Genomic DNA, 20,782 nt, shown 5'->3' on the forward strand with positions numbered 1-20,782 from the left:
CAGAGGAAGGGGCGTAACTACAGAGAAAGCAGACACTGCAGCTGCAGGGGGGGGGCAGGAGATATAGGGGCCCCATATGACCCTTATTCAGATACAATTTCAATAAATACTGCAAAAACCTCTAGACATTTTGGGGGCCTGGAAAATAATTTTCTATGGGGACCAGTATTATCTAGTTACATCACTGACCCCCCAGGTAGAACCCTTCAGTATCAGGACAGTGACTGCAGCGTTATTAGCACTGATCTCAGTTTATTTCATTCATTTTCGAGATCTCTTCCCTTGCAGAATACAGGACAGCTGCTGCAGAACATCTCAGGGTGGCCACCTAACAATCACTGCTCTGATCCAAAAAAATAGCCCTTTACATGAACAACCTTTCATCCTGGCTCCTGTGTGAAACAGCAGCACTTCCCCTTGCTCTATCGGCGTATATTTATCTTTTTTCCCTATTAATAACATTAGAATCAACCGTCATTTTTACCGGTCAGGCTGGTAAAATACCGGCCAGGTGGCAACCCTACCCAGGAGGTTAATGGTATGCACAGTTATGTACAATGTTTCTATTCGCCCCCGACACTGCGCTACACGGTAAAGGCAACCAGAAAACTGAGATCACTATCCGCAGGGGCGGGACTGTAGAGAAAGCAGACCCTGCCGCTGTTGGGGAGGAGGACGCCAAGAGATAAAATATTTTTAGTTATGTTTATTTTAAAAGGTCTAAGGGCTTGGGATGAGGACCTAAAATTATTATGTTGGGATGCCCAGCAACCACTCACGCCACTGGCTATCCGCCATCTTTATTTCCTATTATTTCCTCCTAGAATCCCAGCATAATAGCAGCGATCATATGCAGCGCACAGTTTTCCTAACAATGGCATTAGTGCCTGATACAAACGGTGTGGGTGGGTGGCAACAATGGACACAACCATTGGTGTGAGCCAGGGCCACCATTAGTGATATGTGGGCTGGCCTGAAACCCAAGTGTTCAGGGCCTTCTGGCCAACTTCCACACAACCATCTCAGGCTGCAGGCAGGTTCTGGCTGGACTTCACAACCTTACAATGCCCTGCTTCTACCTCCAGTTGGTGCTTTTTATAGACTTTTGTGACATCATAGAGGGTTGGATGCAGGTCTATAAATATTGAGGAGCGCTGGGCTAGGATTAGGGTTGCCACTTCTGCCGGTATTTTACTGGCCTGGCCGGTAAAAATGATGGTTGGTCCCAATGTTATTAATAGGGAAAAAAGATAAATAGGAAGGCTGGTATTTTTTCCAGAAAGGGTGGTAACCCTAGTAAGGATTGGGTGTGGGAAGGGAACTGGCGATTTAGGAACGCTGACCCGCACATCCCTACCCACCATATAGAGAAGCAAGAGCATTTTGCACTCTCAGCTGTGCACCAATCTCCGTGCTCACTTGAGGTGGGTGGCAAGGGATGGACGTTATGGTGGAGCCATACAGAAGACTCTGCAACCATCCAAGCCCCTGTCTCACCTGAGTGAAATGCGTCAAGAGGGAGTGGCTAACATGAGGTATGCAGACAGGGGAAAGACACTGAATTTTAGTATGTTATTATTATTACTATTATTATTAACATGTATTTATAGAGCGCCAACATATTGCGCAGAGCTGTAAAGTAAATGTGTTTATACCACTAAATCACATGAATTACATACGCAGAACATATAGAGTTACATACATCACAACCAATACAGGTACAAAAGGTGAGGAAGGCCCTGTGCAAAATAGATTCCCATCTAAAGGGAAGGGAGTAAGACACAAGGTGTGGGAGTGAGCAAGATCAGAATTAAGTTATGTTATGACGTTATGCCTGTTTTGTCACCATTTTTGATATGTTTTGCCGTGGTGCTTTGTTGCACAAATAAATGTCAGAAGTGAGGCACTGTGTATGTTTTGTTGCAAGCTCTTTTACTTTAAACACAATGCACTCCTGTTTCTAAGTCATGAAACTATGTAGCAGAAACCAGCTGTATAAAAGAACCAACTTCAGCTACAAAATGACAACCAGAGAACAGTGGAATATATATATATATATATATATATATATATATATATATATATATATATATATATATATGTCATTCATGTACACTTATATCTTAAACTATGGGAAGGCCCTAGCTCTTTAAGTGCCGGAATATTTAGATCTCTGTTTATGGTGTGGTGCTTTAAGGGTTAAAGTAACACAAACTGTGCCAATGATTTGTTGGGAACTGGCATTGCAGTCAATGCCTTCCTTTATATGTAAAGGTGTGTTCTTTCAAGCCTGTATTTTAATTGCAGTGTCTTTGCTGTGTTCAGCCATATTGTTTCGTCATGTCAACAGCCACACCCAGTTTGTTGTATGCAACGGAGCCTTAGCTCTGCATTCCCGAGGTGGATTTTTCCTGCGTTCCTTGATGTGTTTGGGGCTTGGAAACGCCTGTGTCAATTTGGGCTGATGGAGAAATCCACCGCAGGTAACGTTGCTCCTACCATGAGGCAAGGTAAGAACCTTATGTCAGATGGCAGTGAGTGGCCAGTTGCCAGCTAGTGCAATAGTGATTTCTGGCCCTTTCCATATGCAGTTCATCACAGTACAAAATAATAGTCATGTGACTGCCGTTTGTAACAGGGTGACGACCTAATGCAGAGCGTATTGCCTGAATAGTAAGAGAGCAATCTGTCTCTCTACATGCAGCTTTGGGTCAGAGTTGGTTGGTTTGAAAGGCTCTAATACATTGTCTAAGCAAATGGACCTGTCAATCAAAAGCTGACTCTAACCCCTACATGCAGAGAAGCAGATTACTGCTTATTCCATGTGATAATGCTTTTATGTCCATTTTCATGCTCAGCCCTCTACTTCTCAACCTGCACCCAAACCAGCCAAACTCTTCTGCTTTATGAACCACAACTGGTCCTACCTCTTATGACACACATATGGTTGGGATCTATCTATCTATCCCTCTACCTGTCTGTCTGCTATCTCATATCTCTATCCATTAGTCATTTCCCTGTACTGAGGAGATAAATGGGCTGGTGCCTTTAAATGTTCCATCTGTATAAATGGTAAGAGCAGTTCTCTCTATATTTGGACATGCTGGAAGCAGTTACAGTACACAAACTTCCCAAAGATGAGCCTTTTTGCTGGTGAGGAGAGAGCGGCAGAAAGGGCAAAGGCATTTCAGAAATAAAGTATCATAGATTTGCCAAGGTTTAGGAAAGAATCAGCAATTTTGGAATGGGGACCAAATTACTAAAAAGTAGGGACCCCCATGGGGAGTGGGGTTAGGAGTAATAAACCAGGGATGTCCAAGGCATTCACCAAGTTTCCATCCAGAATTCCGTCGTTTTTTTTCTGCAGTGGGAACCCTGGAATTAACACCAGCTTGAAGGTGTAATAATCTCCAGGGTGTCAGTAGGTGCACTTGCATGCAACAGGAGCTAGAAAAGATGCACCTGAACTGATCACGTTTATAGGGTTTTGCAATGAACATCTTAGGGTGCAAGTAACTAATACCAGTGTGCTGAAAATGGTATTGGCTTTCAGCATTGTGGGTCAAATTCACTAAAAGGTGAATTTTCACCTGGAGATAGGGCGTGAAATTCGCCTGGCGATAGGGCGCGAAACTACTCTAGCAACGGTCTCTTTCACTAGCGAATTGTCCTCTACCCCTGTTAGTAAATTGGAGATGTCCCTATGGATGAGCTTTCTGGCTAATTTTCGCTAGCAACGGCCACTTTACCCTTTAGTAAATCTGCCTCCAAGTCTTGACGCAAGCAGTCTCTCTGTGGGTGCGTCATACGATTCACTATTACGGGGTCATTGTTGCTGAGCTCTGTTTTGTGCCCCCCGCAATGTGTCAAAATGAATACAATTGCGGATGTGCATCTTAACAAATTGAATGCAATTGCATCCTAAGTCTGTTGGAGTGGAGTTTGCGTCATTTACTGCCTCATTATGACCGATTTGTGCGATTCACTAGGCGCAAGTCTGCTTCACCCATTGAAGCACCCTGCAGTGAGGACCCTGCATTTATCATGTTTAAAGGGACCATATATTGGCAAGTTCTGCTTGCTAGGAGTATTTCCTCTCCGAGTGATCCTTCATTGAAGTGTTATTCCCAAGCAACCCTTGTACAATGAGTCACAAGGCAATATGGCAGTCCCACTTATTGTAAATAGGTCAGATTTTTCCTTCCCAAGTCTTTTCTTGTTGAACACACATGTTTGGGAGCAAACAATTTGCATGGTCTGATTCTTCAGCAAAACTGACAGCCGTATAAATATATTAATGTACTATGCATGTATTATTTATGTGCATAGAGGTCACTCTGACTTGTATTACATACATAACTAGATTATAACACAGGGAATTAATCTAATAGATCTAGCGTATAGAGCCAATTAGCCTATAGACATCTGACCTTAGTGTGATACATCGGTTTCATAGTTATATGGCAAGATAAAGACAGTGCTGGGATAATTGTTTCATGATGAGGGAAGGGAAATGCTGTGCCCTAAGTGATTTTCCATCTGCTTCTACATGCTTCTACATTCCATAATGTCTCACGGGGTCAGGCAAAATACACCTAGATCAGGTTATGTCCACCTACCCTCAATCTGTTTGCCGGCCACATAATGTCCCCTAATATCTGTACAAGCTAAAAAATCAACAATACATAAGAAACATTCAGCACATCACAACCTCTATCCAATTGCTTAACCTGCTCTTTCCCCATAAAAGGTATGAATATTTTGTTTAATTTAAACAGGTTTAATACATTTAATCAAACAATTGTTTTTTTTTCTGAAATTGTAAATTAATTTCCAACTGAACTTATTTGTTTCAAAAGTTGTCCTTAAGGGCCCAAGCAGGAAATATTTGTGGGATAACCTCACTGAAGCTCAAACTGATCAGTCAGCAGCACAGGTGGAAATGTTAGTGACTCAGGTGCTGATTCACTAAAAGTTTTATATTAGGGCAAGAATAGATATTGGACTGGAGTCTATGAACTTCATATTTAGCTGGACATATACCCATGTATACCAACTGGACCTGTCAGTGAATGGTACTTTTAGTAGTAGTGGGATAATAGCCTCTAAGAAGGGAGTGTGGCTGTGGGATAGCAGGTATAGTAGGGAGATATGGTGTCTATAGTAACAGTGGATAATAGTCTCTGGGAAGGGAGTGTGACTGTCGGATAGCAGGTATAGTAGGGAGAGATGGTGTCTATAGTAACAGTGGGATAATAGTCTCTGGGAAGGGAGTGTGACTGTGGGATAGCAGGTATAGTAGGGAGAGATGGTGCCTATAGTAACAGTGGGATAATAGTCGCTGGGAAGGGAGTGTGACTGTGGGATAGCAGGTATAGTAGGGAGAGATGGTGCCTATAGTAACAGTGGGATAATAGTCGCTGGGAAGGGAGTGTGACTGTGGGATAGCAGGTATAGTAGGGCGATATGGTGCCTATAGTAATAGTGGGATAATAGTCTCTGGGAAGGGAGTGTGACTGTGGGATAGCAGGTATAGTAGGGAGAGATGGTGCCTATAGTAACAGTGAATAATAGTCTCTGGGAAGGGAGTGTGACTGTGGGATAGCAGGTATAGTAGGGAGAGATGGCGCCTATAGTAACAGTGGATAATAGTCTCTGGGAAGGGAGTGTGACTGTGGGATAGCAGGTAATAGTAGGGAGAGATGGTGCCTATAGTAACAGTGGATAATAGTCTCTGGGAAGGGAGTGTGACTGTGGGATAGCAGGAATAGTAGGGAGAGATGGTGTCTATAGTAACAGTGGATAATAGTCTCTGGGAAGGGAGTGTGACTGTGGGATAGCAGGTATAGTAGGGAGAGATGGTGTCTATAGTAACAGTGGGATAATAGTCTCTGGGAAGGGAGTGTGACTGTGGGATAGCAGGTATAGTAGGGCGATATGGTGCCTATAGTAACAATGGGATAATAGTCTCTGGGAAGGGAGTGTGACTGTGGGATAGCAGGTATAGTAGGGAGAGATGGTGTCTATAGTAACAATGGATAATAGTCTCTGGGAAGGGAGTGTGACTGTGGGATAGCAGGTATAGTAGGGAGAGATGGTGCCTATAGTAACAGTGGATAATAGTCTCTGGGAAGGGAGTGTGACTGTGTGATAGCAGGTATAGTAGGGAGAGATGGTGTCTATAGTAACAGTGGATAATAGTCTCTGGGAAGGGAGTGTGACTGTGGGATAGCAGGTATAGTAGGGAGAGATGGTGCCTATAGTAACAGTGGGATAATAGTCTCTGGGAAGGGAGTGTGACTGTGGGATAGCAGGTATAGTAGGGAGAGATGGTGTCTATAGTAACAGTGGATAATAGTCTCTGGGAAGGGAGTGTGACTGTGGGATAGCAGGTATAGTAGGGAGAGATGGTGCCTATAGTAACAGTGGATAATAGTCTCTGGGAAGGGAGTGTGACTGTGGGATAGCAGGTATAGTAGGGAGAGATGGTGTCTATAGTAACAGTGGATAATAGGCTCTGGAAAGAGGGTGTGACTGTAGGATAGCAGGAATAGTAAGTATTGATGGTGCCTATAGTAAAGCTGGCCCTATACTATAAGATCCAAATGGTTGTAGAGGTCGCCAAATGAGCAGATCTTTCCCCTGATATGCCCACTCAGGTCACCCAGGGCCAAACGATCGGATTACAACAGCAGGAATAGAACCATCGCCAATGCAGTCCTTGATCTGACGGGAAAATCAAACCTTCCTGATTAACATCTGGTCGATTTTCAGCTAGAGATCGTCGGGTGAGCCCCACATATATACGGGCAGATAAGCTGCTGATTTGGTTTAAAGGACCTGAAAGGACAGCTCACATCTGCCCCAATAGGGCCACCTTTACAGACTTATAGTCATTAACATTTCAACAGAGTGATTTAAAAATAATTATTTATAGCCAGGCAAATGATTGCGCCAGTTGAAGTTACTAAGGCGTGAAACTACCCAGGAAGGGTTGTGCCCATTTCTCTTATTTCTGACCCCTAATAAACTCAGTGATGTCTGTACAGTTTGCTTTTTATGTGACATTACAGATTACGACAGATATGAGCACAAAAGATTCTAAAATTTCCTGTAGCTGAGCATTTTATTATAGCGTATGAGTTGTTTAGGTAGTAAAATCTTGTACTTCTCTATACCTCCCGTTTGTGCGGGACAGTTCCGATTTTGATAGCTCAACCACAGTCTCAGCTTGTTACTGAAATGCCTCGACTTTCTCTTTGATCTCCTGCACTGAACAGCCAGAAAAAGATACAAAGTTTCTAAAACTCAAGGCCCCCATAGACGCATAGATTTTTTTTTGATGAACGACCGATTTCAGTGCAATCCAACCAATTTGTCAAATTAACGTGAGGTTAGTGGGAATCAAACGATCTTGCATCTTAAACTGGCCATACACTATAAGATCCGCTTGTTTGGCGACATTTCCCCGATATGCCCACCAACGTCAGGGCTATATTGGGTTAATCCGAACTATTGGATTAAAACGAGGAGAAATGGGCTCCGACGGGTCGATCGCCGGAACAATTGAACCTTCCCAGGGTTGGACTGGGACAACGGCACACTGGGAAAAAACCCAGTGGGCACCGGCCCTCATGGGCCCCTGCCGGCCCAGACCCCCTCTCCCTATCTGCTGGTCCTACAAAAAAAATGCTGAGGTGCCACGCAGTGCCCTTCACGCATGAGCGCCACGCGGCTCCGCACGCGTGTGCACGCGGTTCCATTCGTCCAAATGCATTTGTAACCCAGTGGCTGGCGCGTTCACCGACGCAGGAGGGAGGTTCGGAAGGGGGCCCTGGACAGCAGTCCCAGTGGGCCCTGGGCCCCCCAGTCCGACCCTGAACCTTCCAGATCGATATTGTGGCCAGATATCGATCGGGAAGACCCGTCAGAAGCACCTATACACGGGCAGACAAGCTGCCGAATTGGTCTAAAGGACCGATATCGCCAGCTTTAATCTGCCTGTGTATGGCCACTTTCACGATTTTTCTTTCGACATTGGTCAGAAAATTGATCGGCCAGGTTAGAAAGTTTTTATCGGTTGCAGTGAAATCTATTGTCCAATAGTTTGCAGGGCCAAGCAGACAGCTACCCTCTGTTTTCCTGCCTTCAACTAGACAACATCGCTTGAAAAGGTCTTTTTAGTTGATGGACAAATCGTACATTTAAACGGTCATTTCAAGATAAGCTTGGTCTTACGATAACGAAAAGATCTTTTAAAAATCTATGGCCAGCTTAAATTGGCTTTTGGCAGAGAGCCTAGAATAGTGGCAGCTGCACTTAGATATATTTGTAACAATTTAAGATAAGGAAAGAAACAATGGTAACATTTTAAGATAAGCAGGTCTCTTGGGGAAACGGTGACTGGCAGCTTCACCTGCATTAGCCAAATTGTAATAACACATAAAAACCACAGAAATTTGTTCAAACTTTCATAACCTGCCAAACTTTGTAAAATGAACATGGTAATTAGGGGGTGTGGCCACAAAAATAGGCGGGTCAAACATTTTCTATTTTCATTTCCAAAACATTAGTAGTTTTGCTTCACTACCATGGGCAGGGTGTCCAAAGAGTCTTGCAATGTTTCCTAGAATAAGTGGGCCTGTTCCATTCAAATTCCTAATGGAAGCCAAGTGTCTGACAACTGCCCATTGGTATTGCCCTTGTGACTGACAGTTTTCCTTTTGTACAGAGAGACCTGCTGTATCAAGTGACAATAACATCCACTTTATAAGGCATTTAAATGAGTTAGGAATGCGGCTTTCCCAAAAAAAAAGATCACATTGAGGTTACAGTTTTGTAGGGAAGCCTTTGAGGTTTGATTCAGAGCCATCTGCTAGAACGCCGAGTGCAGGCAGCGAGCATTGCAGGGACTTGCAGTGGGTGTGGGAAAGGCATGAATCTTCTAGTTGGGTAAAAAGCCAAACATCCATGCACAATATACAGAAATCAGTTATTGTTATAGCTTTAACCCTGTACGTGCCAGCGAATGTAGATTTGAATGCACCGGGATCCAATGAAGGGCTGGTCTTTTATCAACCTCAGCTACTGTATAGGAGCTTTGTCTGCAATAAGTTCTACTTATTCCCCTGCATAATACAGTCAGGGTCGGACTGGGGGGCCCAGGGCCCATTGGGACTTGCTGTCCAGGGCCCCCCTCTGAACCCCCTGGCCCCCCTATGCCCACAAGAAGAGCATGGTGCGCATGCACACATGGAGCTGCACGGAATTTTGCGGCGCCCCAAATTGGTTTTTTAGGACCAGGAGATCAGGAGAGGGGGTCTGGCTCCACCGGGTTTTTTCCCGGAATCCCGCCAGGCCAGTCCGACCCTGAATACAGTACTGATCCACGTTGCATTCAGCAGGGCAGCCACAGATCTCTGAACTCCACAAAGGGGGTTTGCCCAGTGTTCATATGGGAATCTAGGGCCAATCATGGGAAATTGGCTTTGGTTGGTTCCAGGCCCAGACTAGGATTGTCACCTTTTCTGGTAAAAAAAATACCGGCCTTCCTATATATTTATCTTTATTCCCTATTAATAACATTGGGATCACTGACCTTCCTATATATTTATCTTTTTTCCCTATTAATAACATTGGGATTAGCCATCATTTTTACCTGCCAGGCCGGTAAAATACAGGCCAGGTGGCAACCCTAGCCCGGACTGACAATCTGTAGATTCTGGCAAATGCCAGAGGGGCTGCTATAATTTGCCATATACATTTCCTATTTATTGGGCTGGTGTGGGGGGTTGTTTGGACCTCTGTGTTTTTGGAATGGTAGGGCCTATTTTGACTCCCAGTCCAGTCCTGGTTGGTGCCCACCGGGGGATCCGCTGGTTCTCTGGTCAGCCAGTTCCACACTAAATCCACAATTCTTTCCAAAGCTCATTGATAGTTAAAGTAGTGACTCATTGGGGCACATCTATAAACACTGGGCACATTTGCACCTGAGCAATAACCCTTGGCAACCAATCAGGTTATTGATTTCACTGTACCTACAGCTGGCTGAAAAAAGCTAATAACTGATCTGTTGCTATTGGTTACTGCCCAGGTGCAAATTTGCCCAGTGTTTATAAATGAGCTCCATTGTCATTATGGAATTCCATAACTACAGACGTTATTGCTCTAGCATTGCTCATACTGGGTAAATATGAATGACTGGCGAAGGAATGTTCCCTCTCCATTCTTAAAGGGAAAGTGTTACCAGGAAACATTTTACAAATATTTTCATCAGTAGAGTAGCAGTCAGAGCTTGCAGGCACAAAGCCACAGCCTCGGGGCTGCAATTTATCAGTCCTCGGGAGTCACACTGGAAAGAGCCTGGAATACACAGCTATCCATTCCTAAGCATTTATATCCCAATCATTGATTCCTTAATCAATACAGATTTAAACATAGTCACCAGTGCGTTCAATCTGAGCGTGTGGCCTGACCCATAGTATGTTATAGAATGGCTAATTCTAAGCAAATTTTCATTTGGTCTTCGTTATTTATTTTCTTTAGTTTTTGAATTATTTTGCTTTCTTCTTCTGACTTTTTGCAGCATTCAATTGGGGATCACTGACCCCAACTAAAAAACAAATGTTCTGTAAGGCTACAAATGTATTGTTATTTATACTTTTTATTACTCATCTCTCTTTTCACTATTCCAATGAATGTTGCTAGGGTAATTTGGATCCTAGCAATCGGATTGCTGAAACTGCCAACTGGAGAGGCGCTGAATAAAAAACTAAATAACTCACTCACACAACTAATAAAAAATGAAAACCAATTGCAAATTATCTCAGAATATCACTCTCTACATCATAACTAAACGTTAATTCAAAGGTGAACAACCCCTTTAAAGCACCGGTTAAAATAAAGGAAGTATCCTGATGTCCCCTTCTGAATTTTTCCAATGTTGTTTTTTTTTACAGTCTTAGATGAATTCTAAGGGGCAGAAATCCACTCAATCAGTGAATTCCACCTTCCATCTCTTAGGTAGGGTTATCACCTTTTTTTGGAAAAAAATACCAGCCTTCCTATATATTTAATTTTTAATTCAATTTAATTAATAACATTGGGGGTCAAGCATAATTTTTACTGGCCAGGCTGGTAAATTACTGGGCAGGTGGCAACCCTACTCTTGGGGAACCCCCATCAGCCACGGGACCCCTGACTAGGGTACACCATGACGGTGGCCCGGATAAGGCAAGACAATACCATTTAAAAAATTGCTTTTTAAACCCAACCTGAACCCCCAAAGAGCAGTATGACTGTACCCAGGGCCGGATTTACCTAGCCCCTAGGCCCACTGCAGTTAGTCGCCCCTGCCCCCTCCCCTTTATTCGTGTAGATTAAGAGATTGGCCCTTGAGATTGGCTCAACTGACTTGTCTCTACTGTTTACCCCTAGCGTTGCCAAAGAACAATGACTGTTTTGGGCACATTAAGGGCTTTTTATAAATCAGAACAGAACAAAGACTTCTTATAAAACAATTATCTGATTAGTGGTGACTATGAGGCGTTGGGAAACTATTTTTCTGGGCTACTTCAAAATGCCGACCAGCACTTAAATGGCTCAGCACTGCCTCATGGAGCATTGCCCTAATGGCAGTTCTGGATTAACTTTTGAACCCCAATATGTCACTCCCAGAAACTGGAAGCACCACTGTCCACTGTTCGTTTGTCAGTTCTGATTAAAATGAAGCTCTATTCCCTCAATAGTCACTGCCATTGCACAGGGTTATCTTATTAGTGCATGTACGTACATTTCTCCAGTTCAGATGATCAAAGCTTGAAGCATCTGCTGTGCTTAATCCCTTCTGAGTGACACAAAGTTCCGATTGTATGAATCCTCGATTCGTACGATTTTCGGACCGTGTGTGGAGAGTCCAATCATTTTTCGTCTCACCAAGATCGGTCGTTTGGTTGATCGGCCAGGTTAAAAGATTTCTGTCTGCTGCCGATAATATCTCTGCATGTATTGCCGATCTGATGATTTTCAGTGGGAGACTGACGCCGATCGCTTCCTTTTCTGATGTCGCCTGAAGTTTCCTCGTTAGGCAGGAGGCAGTTCGGGGAGAGGCGAAGAAGAGGCGATTTATCACCGGGCGACTAAATCTCCCCAAATCTGAGCGTGTCTCTGCGCTAGGTTTTTTTTTTCCCCTCTAAAAATTAGTTTTCCCCTTTAAAACCCAACCAAAAAAAATTGAGATTTAATAAATAGGCCCCTTAATGTCAATGTTGCCCAACCTGTGGCCCTTTCTGCAGTACTTGGCTGAAGGACTATAGGCTGTACAAATGATGGGGGACCTTTGCAACAGAAAAGCAAGAACTTTATGCAGAATCTTTATTCTGGGGGTCAACTTCCCTTGGCATTAACCATAATATGGTCAAGACATTGTTCTTGAAAGCTGTACAAAGTGCAGACAAATGCAATAGACTGAGCTATTGTCCACTAACAGCTGATCTGGCCATTCGTGGTCCAGCTCATCTACACCTTCTTGGCTCAAGAGCTTGCCTTGTAACATGTAGGCATTTGTTATTATATTCCCAGTCCTAACATGCATTTAGTTCTTGCCTGGTCATTTTGACAAGCTCCATACTATCAAAACAGAGATACAAGTTGGTGCCCTAGTTGTTCCTCCCACCTTAGGATGAAGTTGGCACCATACAGGCTCTCTCAAACACTCTAGAGTCAAAAAGAAGCACCATTGTGATGCCTCCTCCTCATTCTTTCCATCTTGTACATTCTTTGGCATCACTTTGTTACAAACTAGACTAGAGATGTGACTATGTTTAGTCTCTTGCACAAGACATTTCAAACCCTGTGCCAGAATTTACTGAGAGAAAGAAGAAGACAAATGGGATATCTCCAGGTCATTGGTAAATCTAGATTTAGAATAGATCTAAGTGCTTTAGTACTGTTACATCATGAGGACATATTTGATAAGTAAACCAAGCCAAGCGCCCATTTTCCATGGTTGCTAATTTCAAAATTATGTTTAAGATGGAGATGCAACATTAAAAGAAGGAAGTACCTTCTTTTAATGCTTTCCAGGCTGAGTTGGCAGCTTATCTGTTTAATAAATTTCCGGATGGGTCTCAAAAGACAAAGATCTCATTGTTGTCCCGCATTGCAGTTATTGGATCAGCTTGATTTTATCCAGTGTGTGGGTGGCTAAAACAGGCTGAGATCTGTTTAGAAACATGTATGGTTAGATTCACAACATGCTTACATCCATGGACTGATCTGATTACTTTTCACATCACTACGTGATCATTTTGATTAACGATGCTCTATATACATTATAACTCTGATCACTGATGTCCTGTATATATTATAACTCTGATCACTGATGTCCTGTATATATTATAACTCTGATCACTGATGTCCTGTATATATTATAACTCTGATCGCTGATACTCTATATACATTATAACTCTGATCACTGATGTCCTGTATATATTATAACTCTGATCACTGATGTCCTGTATATATTATAACTCTGATCACTGATGTCCTGTATATATTATAATTCTGATCACTGATGGCCTGTATATAATAAAACGCTGATCACTGATGTCCTGTATATATTATAACTCTGATCACTGATGTCCTGTATATATTATAACTCTGATCACTGATGCTCTATAGACATTATAACTCTGATCACTGATGTCCTGTATATATTATAACTCTGATCAATAAGGCTTTGCACACACACACAGCACTTTGGAGCACTAACAAATCCCCGTTGTAGTGTAGAAATGAAGCAGCAAAGTATAAACACAGTAGATAAAAAAGGAATCGCATAGGCTACAGTGCAGTTACGGGAGTTTAGTAGGAGAGACTGATAAAGCTGCAGCGATGCCCAATGGGCGAGGCAGGAAATGAGAGTGCAGATAACATGATGACACACATTTTTCAGCTGGAAGACCTTTATATATATATATATATATATATATATATATATATATATATATATACGACAAAAAAGCTGAAGCACACCAGGATTTTCTTCAAGAAATGTAAAACTGTTTATTCCATCAACGTTTCGGCTCTCGAGTGGGATATTATAATATAATTATAATATGGGATATTAAAGAGAAAACTTTCATTTCTGCTTTATATAACTGTATAATGCCCAGAAACTTGTTTATCATGATATGAGTTTGCTGACTTTTGTCAGTTGGAATCATTTCCTGTCTCTTCCACACCCGAGCAGACGCTGCACAAATAAAGCAAAGTCAGGGGCATAAATAGAGGGGGGGTTGTGTCCACAGTAGGACGCTAGGACTTGAGGAGCTCCAAGGGTTCTACTCTGCCTATGTCTGCCATACTCCGCCTGCCCTATGCTCCCTGTGTGTGTCATACTCCGCCTGCCCTATGCTCCCTGTGTGTGTCATACTCCGCCTGCCCTATGCTCCCTGTTTATGCCATACTCTGCCTGCCCTATGTGTGCCATACTTTGTCTGCCTTATGCTCCCTGTGTGTGCCATACTCTGCCGTCCCTATACTCCCTGTGTGTGCCATACTCTGCCTTCCCTATGTCCCCTGTGCGCCATACTCTGCCTGCCCTGTGCTCCGTGTGTGCCATACTCTGCCTTCCCTTTGCTCACTGTGTGTGCCATACTCTGCATGCCCTATACTTTCTGTGTGTGCCATACTCTGCCTTCCCTTTGTCCCCTGTGTGCCATACTCTGCCTGCCCTATGCTCCCTGTGTGTGCCATACTCTGTCTGTCCTATGCTCCCTGTGTGTGCCATACTCTGCCTGCCCTATGCTCCCTGTGTGTGCCATACTCTGCCTGCCCTATGCGCCCCCTGTGTATGCCATACTCTGCCTGCCCTATGCTCCCTGTGTGTGCCATACTCTGCCTGCCCTATGCTCCTTGTGTGCCATACTCTGCCTGCCCTACTCTGCTTATATGTGCCATACTCTGTCTGCCTTGCTCTGCCTAAGTTTGCCCAAACCTAAAGTATTTATGTGCTGGGGGGTGCTGTGCTATCTACAGAGGAGGAAGCGGCGTATGGAATTAAGGGTATGTCTTAAGAAGATAAACTTTTTCACATGAGTGATATCCCTGCAGTGAGCACCAACCATTTGGTTTTTTGGTGTGTTATCACCATTGATGTGGACATGGTCTTGTGGTAACGAGTGTGGTTTAAAGTGGGTGTGGTTTATAAACAGGGAGTGGTCAACACTGGCTTTTACTATCGGCCCTCCACCACGTAGGCCAGAAAAATTCTGGCTCTCGATACCATAGAAGTTGGACAGCACTAATATAAGAGATCGTGCCCGTTGTTCACTGAACATAATGTGTTCTATACAGTAATTGGAAGGTGCCTGGTTTTAGGAGTTAAGTTGCAAGGCTGAAGCCAAAAGGCTGGTTGTGTTCAGTCAATCTAATTGCATCTTAAAGAGATACTGACATCAGAAGATAACCTTTTTTATTATCTATCATAATATTGTCTTTGAATGCTATTTATAAAAGTATTTGCCTGATGCTTTTACATTACCTTTCTTACAACCCTGTTGGTCTATGATGGGGCTGCCATATTTGTGCAGTAGTAGTCCATTGGCATTAGAAACTCTGACAGGTTGAGAAGGGACAGTCAGGTTGGCAAAACAGTCAGGTTTAGGAACTTCAAGTGACAATTACGATCAGCGAAAAACAACATGACCTGTAGGTAACTTTTGATGTAGATTAGTATTTTAAAAAGAACATTTTTAGTGTATCACTTTAAGGCAATATTAGACCTGAAGGCATTACCCTCCAGCACTTACGGCCAAGGGCTGCACTGGCGTGAACTTTTATTTTACAGTAGTAAAAGGGGATGACACATGGGAGTGTCCAATTTCCATCTCCCTTATAGGTAGAATGCCAAGGGACTTCTCCCTATTTGATTATCCTCTTTACAAGCCCGGACTGGCAATCTGTGAGTTCTGGCAAATGCCAGAGGGGGTGCTGTAGGATGACATAGACCAGGGGACCCAACCTTTTTTACCTGTGAGCCACATTCAAATGTAAAAAGAGTTGGGGAGCAACACAAGCATGAAAAAGTCCCTTGGGGTGCCAAATAAGGGCTGTGATTGGCTATTTGGTAGCCCCTATGTGGACTGACAGCCTACAATAGGCTCTACTTGGCACTATACTTAGTTTTTATTTAATTAAAACTTGTCTCCAAGCCTGGAATTAAAAAAAAAAGCATCTGCTTTGTGGACCCTGAGAGCAACATCCAAGGGGTTGGAGAGCAACATGTTGCTCACGAGCTACTGGTTGGGGATCACTGCCATAGACAATCACTGGTGGGCTGGAGGGGGACTGATTGAGCCTCTGTGTATGAAATGTCAGGGGCTATTTTGAATCCCAGTCCTGACTTGACCATGAATGGAAGACCTGAAAGATATCTGCGTGAAAATGCTTCCCAAAAGGATTACACATACAGAGATGGTTGGGCATTAAGTCCATACTGGACCAAACTGCTTGACCGCATTGCTGTGTGCATGACCACACTCCTTGCACCAGACACAAACACGAGACCTTTTACAATATTATAAGACAAATTTATTCTCATTAAGCACAAATACATTCTTCTCATACATTACAAAAAAAACACACACAATGGTTGTTACCGTAGAATTTGCGAGTTAGTTTTACAGGCGTGATATTTCAGACATAAATAATATGCATTGTATATTATATCAGTCACACCACTGTCAGAGCTGTCTTTAGAGGGTCCAGATAGGGGGCCACAGACAAGTAGGGGTTTAGACAGGCGGAGTGTGGGATAGTTTCCCCGGTGATCAGCCCCTACTAGAGACAGCAATGATCATAACGTGAATGTGGCAGTTTTCGACATCTCAGGCCTCATGGCTGTAAACTATTAAAGTAGGGATGCACCGAATCCACCGTTTTCACCGAATCCTTTGCGAAAGATTTAGCAGAATACCGAACTGAATCCTACTTAGGATGGGAAGGGGAAAACATTTTTTACTTCCTTGTTTTGTGACAAAAAGTCATGCAATTTCCCTCCCTGCACTTAATTTGCATATGCAAATTAGGATTTGCTTCGGCTGGGCAGACGGATTCTGAATCCTGCTGAAAAAGGCCAAATCCTGAATTTGGTGCATCCCTATGTAAAAGTCAGTGCAGGACTTACCCTTAAATATATCTCTATATTCCTGCAGCGACAGTGAATGAGGCACTTTGAGGGCTATAATCTGAATAGCTCATTAAAGGCACAACACCATACAATGATTATCATTTCCAGTGTCGGACTGGCCCACAGGGATACCAGGAAAACTCCTGGTGGGCCCAGGTGTCAGTGGTCCCTCATGCTGTTAAACATTTGGCCTATTTCATGGCCATTCCCTATTTCTATGAGAACAAAGAGACTAAATAGAAGGAATAATAGATTATAGTATGTAAAGAAAAGAGACGAGGAGAATAGAGGTTGAGTGAGGAGAGGAAGAATAATATTAGTGAGAGTGGGCCCCTTATCTAAGGTTTTTAAATGGGCCCCTGGTCTCAGGTTTTTGAGTGGGCCCTGGTCTAAGGTCTTTGGGTGGGCTCTGGTCTAAGGTTTTTGGGTGGGCCCTGGTCTCAGGTTTTTGGATGAGCCCCTGGTCTCAGGTTTTTGGGTGGGCCCCTGGTCTCAGGTTTTTGGATGGGCCCCTGGTATCCCAGTCCGACACTGATCATTTCCTCCATGCTCTGTGCCGGATGCAGCAGCGTTGGCAACTAAAGAGGAGTAGGCAGCGCAACAGATGCAGCATTGTGAAGCATTTCAAACACGGGCCTGTAGAGCAGCATGGCGCCGCTGCGAGGGCACAGCACATTCTCTATCAGAAACAAGCATTTCTACAGTTGTCAGTTCTCTATATAAAGTCAACAAGATTAATAATGACAGTGCTAAAGGTTTCTGCATTCCACAAACATCAGCATGAGCAGAATAAAGGGAGAATATACTTAACAAAATGGGTTTATATTTCGTTTATTTCCCTTTTATAGACAGTAATTAGCATGCTTGTTTATACACCTAAATAGAAACGGTCATATTGCTTGCCTTAGCAGAGGCATTCTTCATAGACAACAAAGCTATAAAGCCCCCCCCCCACCGTTGAGAGGGCCATGTACTAGGTACTACTATTAATAGGTACTTATTTTGCTCCAAAGTAGTTTTCGGCCTGGTGGAGATACCTTAGCACAGTGATCCCCAACCAGTAGCTCGCGAGCAACATGTTGCTCCCAGTAGCCTCAAAGCAGCTGTTTATTTTTGAATTCCAGGCTTGGAGGCAAGTTTTGGTTGGATAAAAACCGATGTACTGCCAAACCAAGCCTCAATGTAGATTGACAATCCACATAGGGGCTACCAAATGGCCAATCACAGCCCTTAGTTGGCACTCCAGGAACATTTTTCATGCTTGTGTTGCTCCCCAACTCCTTTTACTTCTGAATGTTGCTCACAGGTTGTAAAGGTTGGGGATCCCTGCCTTAGCAGAATACCTTCCAACATTTCCAGTGGGTTTTCAGCAATGCCCTGGCCACCCACAGTTATGAAGCCTTGATACACCTTACAGCCCCACTCACTTTGGGCAAGACCCAGGATCATACAGTCAATCTGTTGATTCTGATAAATGCCTGACGGGCTGCTGTAATAGAAAGTCACTATTTATTGGGCCGGTGGGGCTGTTTGGCTTGTTCCTCTGTGTCTATTTTGATTTCCAGTCTGGACCTGGTAAACCCTGACCATTTGCAGGTCCACAAACCCATAGTTACCCCCTCCCCTAAAACAGGAGCAATGCAGAAAACACAAGCAATATAGCAGCCTCCAACCATATACTCCATGCCTTACAAAAGAATTCTCTTATTATTTAATGGAATAATATAAAAACACCTACAAATGAATAAGAGTTTAGATGTCCAAGTGGGCACAGTTTTTAGAAAGTGGAAGCTACAGCAACAGGGATCACTTTGAGGGAGCTTTAGAGTTTAGTAGCCGAGACTGTATGCATGGAAGGGTTGGTGCTGTAGGGCTGCATTTTATTAGCAGGGACTGGGAAATAAAGCAAAAGTTTACTTTGCAATATATATATATTCCAAGGCTACTGCACACACTTGTAGTTCAGCCACATACCCCCGTGCTCCCAGAAGTTCCAAAATATAGATAAGTGAATGCTGGTGCACACAGGGATTTTTTTCGATTTAAACAGACTCTGATGAAAAATCCCTGTGTGCACCAGCATTCACTTATGTTATATATATATATATATATATATATAGTATATAATATATAATATATAGTATATATATAATATAGTACACATACTGGTATTTCCAGTCTGAAAATGCTCTTTGGATGTTTTTGCATTCAAATGGGAGCAGAATGTGGCATTATAAAGCTGCTGGAAACGTGTTAGGCTAAAAAGAACCACAGGTGCGGTCATGAAAAGCATGCTGATTCAGGAAATGAGTTTGCATTTCGAGATAACTGTCTTGTGGTGTACAATCTGGTAGGTGTATCACATTAATAAAAATAAAACATATTAAACCTGATCTTTAACTTACAAGCTTATACCACAATGACTTCAAAAAGTATAAAAAAAAAGCATTATTGTTAACTTGATTGGGAGTATTTAGTAGTGTACCATGAAAGGGTTGATGTATAATCTAACCCAGTCCAGGCCTGGGAGGGAGAGTTAGGGAGAAAAAATATGGGGCCAAGGCCCTAGATGTTAAATTGTTACCATTAAGCGCAGAAGCCCATAGGACAATGAATAATCCAAGTGCTCTTCTGAATACAAGCAAACTGTCTTTCTTGGATAGTCTCAATAAGCAAATGGATTGTCATTAAGGGGCCTGGAATTTAATATCAAACCACTTGGGGTGCTGGGAGGAGAAGCTGACAGAGGGCTGATGATAGTGACACCGTCCCTCGGACATGATTGCTGAAGAAGACCTTGCATTGTGAAACTCCATGATCATTTTGCACTGACCCCAACATGCTTGAGGAAAGCACAGAACTACTGGAGTTTGTCATGCGTTACATTACATCACAGATTTTCCCAATGCCCCGTGGCACGTTCCAGCATGATGCAGTTGAGCCCAACATTTTCCCCTTGCCAATGGGCTCCTTCTCACTGTCAGTGTTGGCTTTCACTCAACTCCTTTTGCACCTTCCGATAAGGTGAGCTTGGGGTTTAAATGGTTTGATATGGGTACTACCGAATCAATTCTGTAATTCTGTTCTGGTTTATTTCCCAGTTTAAACCCCTGGTTTATTTTAGCTTTGGAGTTGGAAATGAAACCCAAAAACCTAGAATCTAGGCTCAGTGGTACTTAGGTGACATTCTGGAGGAACATTTATCAAGGGTCAAATTTCAAATTTATAGGAGTTTTTTTTAAACTCATATAAATTTCAAATTCAACTAGTTGAAATTTATTATTATAATTGAAATTTTTCCAACTCGGTTGAATTGAAACGACCAGAAAACTCAAATCGGATTTGAATTGAAATCGATCAAACTTGATTCGAGTTTTTTCTATGAAAAAAAAGATGTCAGGAAGGCTGCAAACAACCATTAAATTAAACTGCAATTAGGTTTTAGTTGGCGAGTTTGGATAACTTCGTAGTCGAATTTGAAAGTTTTGACCAGGGCAGGGGGGAGTTGTAGGAGGCCCCGAGGGTAAAGGGGGCCGGCCACGCCACACTTACTTGATTAGCCGGGCCCCCCATCTTTCTGAGAGCTGCAGA

The sequence above is a fragment of the Xenopus laevis genome, chromosome 8L, assembly GCF_017654675.1.
Source record: "Xenopus laevis strain J_2021 chromosome 8L, Xenopus_laevis_v10.1, whole genome shotgun sequence".
Taxonomy (NCBI): Eukaryota; Metazoa; Chordata; class Amphibia; order Anura; family Pipidae; genus Xenopus; species Xenopus laevis.